This window comes from Helianthus annuus, chromosome 6 (assembly GCF_002127325.2).
Source record: "Helianthus annuus cultivar XRQ/B chromosome 6, HanXRQr2.0-SUNRISE, whole genome shotgun sequence".
NCBI classification, from domain to species: Eukaryota; Viridiplantae; Streptophyta; class Magnoliopsida; order Asterales; family Asteraceae; genus Helianthus; species Helianthus annuus.
In genome coordinates, this window is record NC_035438.2 from 39,793,299 (window position 1) to 39,807,588 (window position 14,290).

Sequence of the window (14,290 nt, forward strand, 5' to 3'; positions counted from 1 at the left end):
TCAAAATTATTTATATAATTTGAGGTCTTGGGCTACACGATCACATGCGGGTTCAAATGAGTAAATGGATATTGAAAGTTATTAAATGGACCCACAAAGAAAGAAGGCCAGGTGGCCGTTTGTTGACTAAAAAAAAGAAAAAAAAACCGTCAACAGTAAAGAAGAACGGAAGTTACAATTTTGAGGGCATTAGGTTGTTCTTGTCACTTGCACAGGGATCAAGAAGCACAAGGAGAAAATATGAGAATTGCTTTGAAGATAATGCGCGGCTAGTCTCGTCGGATTCACCCAGGTGTAGATTGTTGTAAGATTTTCTAGGGTTTATGTATTTGTTCTTGATTCAACTTTGTGACAAATTTTGAAACCACTGACAATAGTTTACATTTGTTTCGTATTCTTAAATTGTCGAACGATGTTAAAAGTTATGACTTTACGAAATGGTTATGTGTAGTTATGCATTGTCGTGGTTAGGTTTTACTTGTGTTGATTACAAAGTGCATTCTTGTCCGTTTTTCGAAACGTTGATAGTTATTGGCACCTAAGTCACGGTACACTAAATCCGTTAATCATTATGCAATTGAGTTGAATTAAAACATGTAGGAACCCTAGGACTTACAATTATCGAACCGGGTGTGAACCTTATTCCCAATCCTTGTTTTCAATTAAGTAATTTAGTTTTGCAATCTTAGTTAGTGAACAAGTGTTTTAGATAATACCCATTGTCGGTTCACTCCGATTTATTTTCAAACTAATTAAACAAATAAAATTAGCACTCTTCATAATCACTTTGTACATTATTTGTAAATAGTATAACTAATCGAACGGGTCGTGCAATACTGACCACCTGCTCTTCGTGGATTCGATACCCGACTTACCCTAGCTACCTAGGTTTAATTGGGTTTTTTACTGATCGGGACGACACGGTCACGTCAAAATGGCGTCGTTGTCGGGGAGGTAGTGCGCTTAGTATTTCATTGCTTGTTCGATTATAGTTTAGTTTTTCTTTCTTGTATATTCGTGTTTTTACTTTGGGTGGTCGAGCTTGTTTGTGCAGGTACATGTTTTGCAGGTATCATCTTTCAATATGAATTGGGTAGATGATGATCCGTGTGAGTGTTGCGGAAGCGGAGAGCACTATTTAGAGGATTGCTCTGTTTTCTACAAAAAAGTTCAAGCCAACAAGGAACGGGAAGACTACCTCAGCGGATTGTTTGAATATAGGAGGGCGGATTATGAAGATTTCAATGGTCCATCCTCATATTATCCATGCGGTAATCCACCACCACCACATTATCAAGAATACTACTATGAACCCAAATCACCATATTTCTCAAGTTACTGGGAGGAGGAGTATGATGATTATTATAATGAATACCCTCAACCGATATACAAGAAACCCCAAGATTCGATGCATTCCAAGCTTGATGCTCTTATGAACATGGTGAAAGAATATCACCAGGATATCAAAGATATGAAGAAAGCGAATGAAGTAAGAGATAAAGCCCATGAAGCATTGGTGGTGCAAGTTGGTCAATTAGCGGAGGAATTAGCCCAACTTAAAAGAGACCAAGAGGTTTGGGCCAATAGTGATGTGGTGGAAGAGGTTATCGATCTTCCCGAGCAAGAAAATGAATGTTTGAACCGAGCGGAAGACATCACACCGCGAGACGAGTCGGATCCGAAAGAAGCTCACATTCATATTCATCCTTCTCCCAAACTTATCACTCCAACCAACAAAATTGGGGATGCGGGTTCGGGCATAAGGATTCGAAACGTGGCGTTGCAAGACATTAGCCATGTTGTTAAGAGACGACCCCGAAGTTGTACATTGCGTATGCGGAACATAATAAAAAGAGTATGGATTCGGCATGCTAATTACCGAGCGTATGTTGGAAACTCGGTAGGCAAATGTGCACTTCGACCGCCATGAGAGGTAAATCAGGTATAATTGTTGTAGAGTTTGTATTATTATCGTTTTTTTATTTTCTTTGTTAAATGAACTTTGTGGGTGTGTTCCCTATATAACCCTCACGAGACCTCTCGTCCTCCCGAACTATCGGGAGGTTTAAAAGGGCTTGTTGCATAAGCTAAATGCAACCGTGATTCCTACGAAAGTGAGTTAGGTTTGTTGTTGTAAATTATTTTTTTTCCACTAATCAAAGCAATTAATAGATTACTTGGTAAATGTTTTTGTGAAATGGTAAAATGAACAATCTTATGGATTTTAATTGTTGTGAGAAGCTTGCTTCTACACATATTTGAGGTTTGTAGGTACCTTCATGCTTTGCTTTGGCAACCATTTCGCTTGGAAACAAGGACTATCATGAAATGTGAAGAAATCAGGTGTATCTATTTCTAATTCTCTAAGCTTTGATTTTTATATATATTTTTTTAATAGTGGATTGTAATTGTATATTATTGGGGTGAGGTCATTGTGGTGTGGTTAAGTCTTGTGCATCCCTGTTACGCTTAAAAAGTTTTCAAAAGTTAAATTTAAATCATACCCTTCATTCAAAACACTACACATTGAGTACAATGTCAATCTCAAGTGTGGGGATGTGGGGAAATTGGAAATTTTGAAAACTTTTGCCTTTAAGTCGACTTGATCGTGTTTGAAGACCGAATTTCTCAAAGTAAATCATCAACGAGTTCCAAACCAAACCACATGTATAGTCATGGTCATGTTCCATGTGATTGTAGTAGAAAAGGTAATTCTAGCAATTTTTTTTTAGAAAAAGGAAAAGGAATGCCTAGCTATAGCTAACAAGCTTTTGGTAAAATAAATGCATGCTTCACATCGGTAACCTTTCTCCCCTACTTGGTGAGATTTTGAGCCTACTTTAAAAAAAAATCATTATCATATACATATATTTTTCATTTGTTTGAGAGTAGGCCATATGTTAGCTCTATGTTAGAACTTGTATGATTTGATACACACCGAGGCCATGGACTAGACATTCGCACATAGATGATAAAGGCAATTTAGGACCACCTTTTTGTTTTGACACCCTTATGTAGTTTTACCAACTTATCCACAAACCACCCATTAGAAGCCAAACTTGAACCCTTTTCCATTCGTTTGTTAATCCATATCATTACCCAAGTTAAACCTTAACCTCGTTTGAAAACTGTATAGAGAAGATCCATTTGTTTATAGTTGTTGCAAAAAAAAAAGGAAAAGGAAAAGAAGAAAAAAACAAAAAAGAGAAAGAAAGAAAAGCCAACAAACGGGTCGAACGACCACAATCGAGGCTAAAAAATATATATATATGAATAAGTGAGATACGGGTCAAAATTACCCAATATCTTTTAGTTTATTTGTTTAGAAGAAAATAAGGATTCTTTGACGGTTCGTGTTCACCATTTTTCATTTTAGTCACTTTTTAGCCAAAAATTCCTAACCTTCGCCTAAGCCAAAAACCCGTAAGTCCTTTTAATATGTGCGATGTCTATGTGTTGTAGTGGAGGTGTGATTGTCATTCAAGCTTATAATTATAGAATAATATAGTTGGTCTTTGAGTGCTTATTACTAGTGTATTACATGCTAGTTCAGAAATGAAACCGCGAGGAGTGATCAATTGTGAGGGGTGTGTTGCATGAGAATAAAAACCAAAGCACGTTAGATTTGGTTAGGCGTTTCCTTGTTATCTAAAGAGTACCATTTTGGTTTGCTATAGAATAACCAATAAACTATGACCAACATTGTGAATGGGGTATGACTTTGGACCTTAACTAAGGAATGGTAAGTGTTTTGGTCAAAAATTACCGAAGCAATTAAGTGATCAAATTAGTTAAGTGAGGTAGTGTGCTAAAAAGTGTGTTGAAAATATGCTGGTTATGTTGTTTGGAAAAACAGTGTTCAGGATACGGCTCAGGATATTGAGCTGTATCTACGATCAAACAATGAGCAGAAAGTAAAGGGGTTGACACGAGATGTACGAGGAAAGCCCTTGATCAATCTAGATCGCCGGCATAAAACCTCGGGAGCTGACAATCGCAGCTGCCTAGTTCTTCTATTGCTTCAAATATCAGGATACAGTGCAGGATATTGACCAGATCGCTAAGTGTTACAATGCTTTATGTGAGAGTACAAGTTGCGAGAGAACAAGTGTGTAAGTGTAGTGGGTGTAGCCGTGATGTCCTATTCGATCTGGTATACCCGTCTATTTATAGTAATGAAATAGAAACTATAATTCCTATAAACATGGAATACTCCGAATATTCCATTATGAACGTTGTAGACCGAGTAATGCGGCTTCAACGGCTTCATGTGAACGACTTGGACCGAGTCTCCCGTAGAAAAGGTCTTCATGAACGTTGGGCAACTAGACGCGTACTCCTGCACACAACCCGTTAGTAATCCTGAGGATACCATTTAGGATGTTACCAATATCCTAAATGAGCATCCCGGATATGAGCATTTATCATACAATCAAAATATAAATCAAGATATTTCCCAGGATATGGGCTCAGAATTTCACCCATAACAATTGTCCCCAAAAATGTTACCGTTAAGTATCCTGATACTAACGGTTACATTTTTTCACGAACAACGAGGTAATTAAGAGATAAGACCTTGATGTGACTAGTTGTAACCGCGCAGCCTATAACTACTCATTTCACCCCTATAACTTCTCATCCTTATCATCATTTAACCTTTACCGAAGAGAAAAAGGTAAACATTTCTCTCTCAGCTTCATCTTTCATTCTTCCCAATATTCCGGTAACAATATGGCAAGGCAGACAAGATCCAGCTCCGGCGATTCTGCTCCCACGTTTATCCACCAAAATATTCTCCAGGATCCGGAGAAAGAAATATGCACCTTTGATAGTGCATACTTGTCAGCCCTTAAAACCTCCGGCATCTTCCCAAAAGGGACGGTGTTCCGGCCGTTTGATCGGGAAATCCGATCAGATATGGTTTCCGACGAGTGGTTGTGCTTCAATGCCTTTCCTTTTACCTTAGGGTTGCAATTTCCTTTCTCGGACTTCATCACCGAGTTCTTTAACGTCACCAAAATCTGCTTCAGTCAGACAATGCCAATGCTTTGGCGAGTCTTGTCTGTTCTTGATCAAATCAATAACAACCATATCCCTGATATTTCTGTTCATGACCTTCCTTTAGCATACCGACTTAGGTGCCACGGCTCCTGTCGATTCTTGTTTTACTCTACTTCCAGTGACCCATTAATCCTCCGAGCCACCAGGAATGAAGAGGAATGGAAATCCAAATTCTTTTTTGTAAAAAGAGATTCAATCCCTGGTGGAGCGGATTACCCGGTGAAATGGTTGAAGAAGGGTAGGACCTAGGTTTTTAGGAAAATCCTGTCTTATATCCTGCTATATATTTTGGACTGACTTTGTCGTTTTCTTGTACGCAGCTGATTTTAGGAAGCTAGCACCTCCCCTTGCAGATTCACAAAAAAGGATTGACGCTATCAGACTCCTTCCTGAAGCTGAAAGAAGTTTTAACCCGTCTCCACCGTCTCCAAGTCCTCTTTCCAGTGTAAACATGTCTGGTAAGGATCCTGTTCAATATCCTGCATACACGTTCTTATTTGAAATATCTTAGGAAAGAATTTTTACTCCCTGTTGTGCAGACTCCAGCAAAGTTCCGATCCTCCTTGACCTTGACGAGCTTGACAGTTATCCTACTCCTGTTGTGGTCAAGAAAGAGACACCTGCTGCTACCAGCTCCAAGCCACTGCCGGCCCCCAAGGCTAACCCTAGGACCCGTGCTTCCACAGCAAAGAAGAGGAAGGGCTCTGAAATCAGTGCCCCTGGCTCCGAGGGGTTCTCCTACGATGAACTCAGTTTTTCTGACTCCTTAGAGCCAATGACATCCTTCCTCAACAAGGTAATATCTTGCTACATATCCTGCATATATATCTTGACAGGATATACTGATTAATATATTCTAACCCATACCTGAATTTAATGTGCAGGGTCTTCAGCATCTGCTCCACCTGTATAATGATGCCTGCGGTACTGTCGCACTCCACGAAGCCAGAATCAAGCAGCTTGAAAGCACTGTTGCTGACCAAGGTGCCATTGCTGAAGCAAAGTCCCGGCACTACGAGAGCTTGATGAAGAAGGTCACTCAAGAGGCTGAGCTCAAACTTGCCACCGCAGAAATGGACCACGAGCAGGCCATGGTTTCTTTCCGGGAAGGGATCATGGCCTCTGCCATCGTCTCCTTGCTACAAGCCCGCATCAAGATGGCCTACGAGGCCAAAGAGACATGCCTCGTGTGTCCAGCTTGGCCGGTTGACTCTTGGGTGGCCAAACTGAAGGAGCTTGGAGGAAAAGCTGTGCCACTTCCTGTAGAAGCCGGTGAGTCCTCTAAGTCAGCAGAGGTGGTGGATCAGGCTGGAGACAAGAAGGATGCTGGAGCGGATGCTGGTGAGGATGATGGGCAGGATGCTGGTTAGGATGCTGGGAAGCCGGGGAAGGCTGGAGAGGATGCCGCTGTGTGAGGGCATCTGAGTGGGCGATGATGGATATTGATGCTTAGGCCGGAGCCCACTTTTTTAGATTCTATGGTTGATGTTTCGAACAATTTACTTTTCTTGTTTGTTGAACAATTTTAATTTCCTGCACGTAGACAATATGATGGCCAAAGGTGGAGGGATCCTGAGTTTCAGGACGAAGCCCTTGGTCATCAGTTAGTATGGTTTATTTTGAACGCTTTTAACAAGTGAAGGTGGAGGTATCTTGGGTTCCAAGACGAAGCCTTCATTTATTAAGTAAATATGTTGGAAAACTAACCCTGCTTTTGGTGGATGGGTCTCGGTTTGAGACGAAGCCAAGAGCATAATCTTTTGCTATGTTAATAATATAACCCTTTTTTGGCTTTATTCCTTCCATTACATGAATTTTACTTATGAAAATTGTTTTGTTTGAGAACTCTTGGAAATATTATGGGAACATCATCTAAGAATATCCTGATAAGTATTTTAAGAGATATCCTGGTCAGGATATCACCATATAACTTAGAAAACTTAAGTCTTTTGAGAAAAGGAGAGATCATACCAAAGACTCTTGGAGAGTCTAATCTTCCACCTTAGGAATGTCCCCAGTGCACAGTTATAATCTTGGATCCAACCTTTGAGTAATATAATATATGTCCCCTGCATGTGACACAGGAATGCAAATGTACTCAAGTTCTGGCTCGAATAAATTCCAAACACCTCGAGGCAAAAACCTTGTTACCCTGAAATGAATCCTCAACATACTGGGGTAAACCCTTAATATCCTGGGGATAAACCCTGAGTTTCATGCGCTACAGGCGGGAGTGTATAAACTCCAAGACTTAGAAAGGTGAAAACCTTTAAACCTTAGAGAGTATGAAAATACCCTTTCGTGAGAGAGGGTGATCAATCCTCATATACCTTTAGGATTCAGGATATAGCCAATAGTAACGAAATTGTCAGCCACTTTTACATGGACTGGTCCCGCCACCTTGAACTATCCCTGAATAACTTGCGCTCCAGGCGGGGTGTTCAAACCCAATTCGGGAGAAAGGTGAATACCTTTAAACCTGTGAAGGGATCAGTATCCCTTAACCGTGAGAGAGGGGGCCAATCCTCTAATCTTCCGAGTTATCCTGAGTACATATCCTGGAGCTGTATCCTGAAACATATCTTGCAAAACAATTGTAAACTAAGGTGGGTGTTAGCTTGGCTAACACCCCTCCGATGCTTAAGTCAGTATTGGGTTACAAAGAACAAATTAAACCAAACATATTTTTAAAAAAGGTAGAATTCATACCATCCTGAGTTAGAAATTAAACTCTAAACTCACTTGAAATAGAGCTTTAGGTGTATAGCATTCCAAGACCTCGGTAGCATATCCCCTTCCATATTCTTGAGTCTGTATGCTCCTTTCCCTGCTTCTGATTCAACTTCGTATGGTCCTTCCCATTTTGGAGCTAACTTGCCATCGGCAGGATTGGTAGTATTCTGAAAAGCCTTTCTTAACACCCAATCTCCAACCTTAAATCTTCTGATCCTAATGTTCTTGTTATATGCCCTGGATATCCTCTGTTGATATGCTGCCATTCGTAGCCTTGCCGCATCTCTCTTCTCATCTATAGTGTCTAAATCCTGACTCAAAGCTTCAGGATTCTGCTCAGGATCACTTAGGGTAGATCTTGCAGTGGGTATCGTCATCTCTGTCGGAATCATTGCTTCTGCTCCAAATACCAAGGAAAATGGGGTTTGGCCTGTTGCATTCTTTACTGTTGTCCTATCAGCCCATAAAACAAAGGGTAATTCTTCTGCCCATCTTCCTTTTTTGGCACCAAGTCTTTTCTTTAAGTTATTGACAATTATCTTGTTTGAGGATTCTGCTTGTCCATTCGCTTGAGGATGTACTGGAGTAGATGTTACCATTTTGATTCCCCAATTCTTGCAAAAGTCAGTAGTTCTCTTGCTTATAAACTGAGAACCATTGTCACAGATTATTTCGGCTGGTATTCCGAATCTGGTCAGGATATTCCTCTTTATGAAGGATACTACTTCTTGGTCTCTAACTTGAACAAATGCTTCCGCTTCGACCCACTTAGAGAAATAGTCCGTCATTGCTAGCATAAAAACTTTTCCTCCCGGAGCTTTTGGTAGCTTTCCCACTATATCCATACCCCACTTCATAAATGGCCAAGGGGAAACAATAGGATACAATGGTTCAGCAGGTTGATGCAGTATGTTACTATGTCTTTGACATGCGTCACATCTTCGAGCATATTCTGCGGCATCTTTCCTCATTGTTGGCCAATAATATCCTGTCCTTAGTACTTTCGAAAATAATGACCTGCCCCCAGTATGGTTACCACAATCCCCTTCATGTATATCCTGAAGTACTTCTTTGGCTTCAGGATCCTCCAAGCATCTCAAATATGGTCCTGCAAGAGATTTCTTGTATAAAATATTATTTATAATAGTGAATCGTGATACCTTCATCCTAAATGCCTTAGGATTTTCATCTTCGGGGATATGTCCTTCCTTGAGATATCTCATAATTAGAGTTGTCCAGGATTTAGGATCCTCTTCAGGATACACCACTTCAGGATTTTGAATACTTGCTACTTCCTTATGCTGAGGATCCGTTGCAGGATACAGGATATGTAATATCGGTATTGGGATTCCTTCTGGTATCCTGATTGATGATCCCAAGTTTGCCAATGCGTCTGCTTCGGCATTATCCTCTCTTGGTACCTGTTCAAGTGTAAAAATATCGAAATATCCTGCTAATCTTTTAAGAATACCGAGGTATTCAATTAGTTTCTCACCTTTGACTGCATAGGATCCATTAAAATGATTAGTAATTAACAAGGAATCAACATATACTTGCAAATTCTTGATATTCATATTCTTAGCCAATTCTAATCCTGCAATTAAAGCTTCATATTCTGCCTCATTGTTAGTAGTAGGGAATTCACATCTAATAGCCTGGGGTATTATGTCCCCATGTGGCGATTTTAGTAGTATACCTAAACCTACACCCCTTACATTAGATGCACCATCAGTATATAATATCCAGGATTCTAAATTTTCTCCTAATTGTTGTACTTCTAGGTCTACTTCATTTTGAATATCACTACTGAAATCAGCCACAAAGTCTGCTAGAGCCTGAGACTTTATTGCATTTCTAGGTTCATATATTAAATCATAGGCACTTAATTTTACCGACCACTTAGCCATTCTACCCGACATCTCCGATTTTCTAAGCACATTCTTAATAGGATAATTAGTTTTAACATGAATCCTATGCGTTTCAAAATAATGTCTAAGCTTTGTTGATGCCATTACTAGGGCCAATATTAGCTTTTCTAGGTGAGAATATCTAGTTTCAGCATTTAATAAACTTTTGCTAACATAATAAACAGGATACTGCTGACCTTCGTGATCCTTTACGAGTACTGCACTTACTGCATTTCCTGATACTGCTAGATACAGGGATAGTGGTTCACCATCCTCAGGCTTCATCAATAGATGCGCGGTTGAGAGATACTGCTTCAAATCCTGCAGGGCTGCTTCATGCTTCTCGCCCCATTCAAACTTCTTATTCTTTTTCAGGATATCATAGAATTCTTTACACTTTTCCGAGGATCTTGAAATAAACCTATTCAAGGCTGCCACTCGTCCCGTTAATCGTTGAACATCCTTCATATTCGAGGGTGATTTATATCCAAGATAGCTTTGATCTGCTCCGGGCTTGCCTCTATCCCTCTTTTTGTCACCATGTATCCTAAAAACTTTCCTGCCCCCACTCCAAAATGGCACTTCGCAGGATTAAGTTTCATATTATATTGGTCCAGGATATCGAATGCTCCTTTAATATCCTGAAGATGATCCTCAGCTTTCTTGGATTTGACCACCATATCGTCAATGTACACCTCCATGGTGTCCCCCAGTTTGTCTTTAAACATCATGTTCACCAATCTCTGGTATGTTGCACCTGCATTTTTTAAACCGAAAGGCATAGCAGTATAACAGCAAATACTTGTTGGTGTCATGAAAGCAGTATCCTCCTGGTCTAAAGGTTCCATTTGAATCTGCTGGAATCCTGAGGATACATCCATGAAGGTTAACATTTCGTGACCGGCAGTGGCGTCCACCATCGAGTCTATATGAGGCAGAGGGAATGGGTCTTTTGGACAAGCTTTGTTCAGGTCTGTGTAGTCTAAACAGACTCTCCACTTCCCATTCTTCTTTTGAACCACTACCACGTTTGCTAGCCATCTAGGGAATTTGACTTCTCTAATCATCCTGGACTTCAATAATCTTTCAACTTCCTCTTGGATAATTGCATTCCGCTCAGGGGCGAATTTCCTTCTCTTTTGTTGTATAGGCTTGAATGACCTGTCAATTCCAAGCTTGTGAGTAATAATGTCTTTTGATATACCTGTCATATCCTCATGCTTCCATGCGAATGTAGACATCCTGCATTTCAGAAAGTTAGTTAATTGTTCTTCAATATCCTGAGGAATATTGGTTCCTACGAGCACCGAGATATCAGGATTATCCTGGTCCAGGATTACTCTTTTAACATCCTGCTCCGAAGTCTCCATGATATCCTGGGCCCGCATCTTTAATTGCTATGCTGGACTTGGTTTGGCCGAGGATTTCATTGAGGATGAATAACATTCTTTCGCTTCTTGCTGATCACTATCGATTTTGACAACTCCCCAAGGGGTAGGAATCTTAATGCATTGGTGATATGTTGATGGAACGGCCTTCATATCATGAATCCACGGTCTTCCGAGGATGATGTTATAACAGGATAGAGAATCCATCACACAGAAACGTTGCATCTTGTTGACTCCTTCAACGTATACTGGCAACTTTATCTCTCCCACTGTGTTTCTAGCCTCCCCGTTGAACCCAACAAGCATGGTAGACTTTGAAGTGATATCCATTGGAGACTCATTCATTCTCTTCAGAGTTTCTAGTTGGATTATGTTGACGGAGCTGCCATTATCAACCAGTATCCTGCGTACAAAATGGTTAGCCACATATAAGGTTATTACCAGAGCATCATGGTGAGGATCCTGGACAGTATCCCTGTCATCTGCATCAAAAGTGATCACTTTGTCAGTTGTGAGGGTAGTCATCCTGACAGGTTTGTCTCCCCTTTCGGCCTTAGCTTCTTTTGCGTGTCTCTTTGCCGCCGAATACGAAGTCCCACAAATGTTGGATCCTCCCGAAATGAAGTTAATTATCTTGGCATCCGCGGGAGGTGATGCTGCTCGCTCAGGATCCTTCTCAGTATCCTGAGCTTTATTCTTCTTTCTTCCCAAGAGATCTTTCAGATATCCCTTGCTTAGAAGATAGCTTATTTCTTTTCTTAGAGCAATGCAATCTTCAGTTACATGTCCGAAATCTTCGTGGAAAGCACACCATTTTGACTTATCTTTCCAATCAGCCTTTTGTTGATTCTTTCGAGGCCACCTAGCCTTATCTCCCAAACCCTGCATAGCATACATTAGTTCAGGTATATTAACAGAAAAACAATATTCAGATAATTTAGGATATTCTTCAGGATCCTCGTCTTCAACAGCATTCACTCTCTTGTTATCATTTCTGCCATATGGCTTGGAGCGATATGGCTTATATGAGGATTCCGATTTCCTGTTAGTCGATTCGTATGTTGAGGATGCATTCATCCTTTCTTGCATTTTCTTGTCATCCTCCAATCGAATATATCTCAGAGCCCTGTTACGAGCTTCGTCAAGATTCCTGCAGGGATTCATTACAAGATCCTGATAGAACTGAGAGTCCTTTTGCAACCCCATCTTAAAGGCTTGCACAGCCGTTGCAACATCAAGATGTGGGATATCCAAGGATTTTCGACTGAATTTGTTCACATAATCCCTCAAGGATTCCTGAGGTCCTTGAGTTATCCTGTAAAGATCACTGGTTAGTTTTTCAAAACTCCGACTGCAAGAAAATTGGCTATTAAATAAATTCACTAAGTGGGCAAATGATGTAATCGAATGTGGAGGAACATTTAACAGCCATTTCAAGGCTGATCCTGTTAAGGTAGAACCGAAACCCTTGCACAGGCAAGCTTCCTTGAGATCCGGAGGGATAGGGTTGATCTCCATCCTTTCCCTATACTGGGCAATATGCTCTTCAGGATCCGTGGTTCCGTCGTAAAGCTTCATGTTCGGAGTCTGAAATCTTTTTGGGATTTCAGCATCACATATAGGATGCACGAACCGAGATATCCTGTGGCTATCCTAGGATACTTCAGGAATTGGTTGCACCACCCCAGGTACACTGGATATCATATCCTTTAATTTCTGAAGCTCCCTGGATAATTCTGACGTTACAGTTGTATCCTGCAAAGATCCAACACTGTTAGTGGCAATAGCATTATTATTATTAGACACGTTACCAGTCGGAGGATTCTGCCCATATCCCGAAACATATCCTGAGCTCCTCACGGTTGACATCCTAACCGAGGAGGGTATCTCAGGAGTAGGATTCTGAGGGAGGCTGGGCACAATATTCCCCCTATTATCCTCAGTATACACGGCTGAACTAAAGTTCAAAGCTCTGGGCTGTAATGGAGTGACGATATTCTCAGCAGGTCTGCTCGAGCCGGACTTCAGGAGTTGTATCTCCCTTAACAGCATCTGGTTTGTTTCCTATTGCTGCCTCATTTGTTCCTGCACACTTCCAAATAAAGTAAGAATTTCATCATTAGAAGCTAGAACAGGAGCAGATTCCTGAACACTGCGGGTAGGGATAATATCCTGAGGTCGTGAAGAGGCTATCGTCCTTGGAGGAGGTGGTGGAAGCACCGAACCAGTAGTGGCAGAAGTCATAGCAGACACAGTAGAGGAACTCATGTTTGATCTTGAGGCCATTATGGACAAAGTGGCAAAAAGTTTTGAAAATAGAAAACTGATTAGCGATTTCACAAAAATTTTTAGTAAAGAGAGCACCACTTGCCCCACGGTGAGCGCCAAATTGTTTTGGTCAAAAATTACCGAAGCAATTAAGTGATCAAATTAGTTAAGTGAGGTAGTGTGCTAAAAAGTGTGTTGAAAATATGCTGGTTATGTTGTTTGGAAAAACAGTGTTCAGGATACGGCTCAGGATATTGAGCTGTATCTACGATCAAACAATGAGCAGAAAGTAAAGGGGTTGACACGAGATGTACGAGGAAAGCCCTTGATCAATCTAGATCGCCGGCATAAAACCTCGGGAGCTGACAATTGCAGCTGCCTAGTTCTTCTATTGCTTCAAATATCAGGATACAGTGCAGGATATTGACCAGATCGCTAAGTGTTACAATGCTTTATGTGAGAGTACAAGTTGCGAGAGAACAAGTGTGTAAGTGTAGTGGGTGTAGCCGTGATGTCCTATTCGATCTGGTATACCCGTCTATTTATAGTAATGAAATAGAAACTATAATTCCTATAAACATGGAATACTCCGAATATTCCATTATGAACGTTGTAGACCGAGTAATGCGGCTTCAACGGCTTCATGTGAACGACTTGGACCGAGTCTCCCGTAGAAAAGGTCTTCATGAACGTTGGGCAACTAGACGCGTACTCCTGCACACAACCCGTTAGTAATCCTGAGGATACCATTTAGGATGTTACCAATATCCTAAATGAGCATCCCGGATATGAGCAGTTATCATACAATCAAAATATAAATCAAGATATTTCCCAGGATATGGGCTCAGAATTTCACCCATAACAGTAAGGAATTTGTGAAGTGTGTTTGTCAAATAATGGTTGGATAATAGTGAAAGCGTTTGCTTGAGGGCA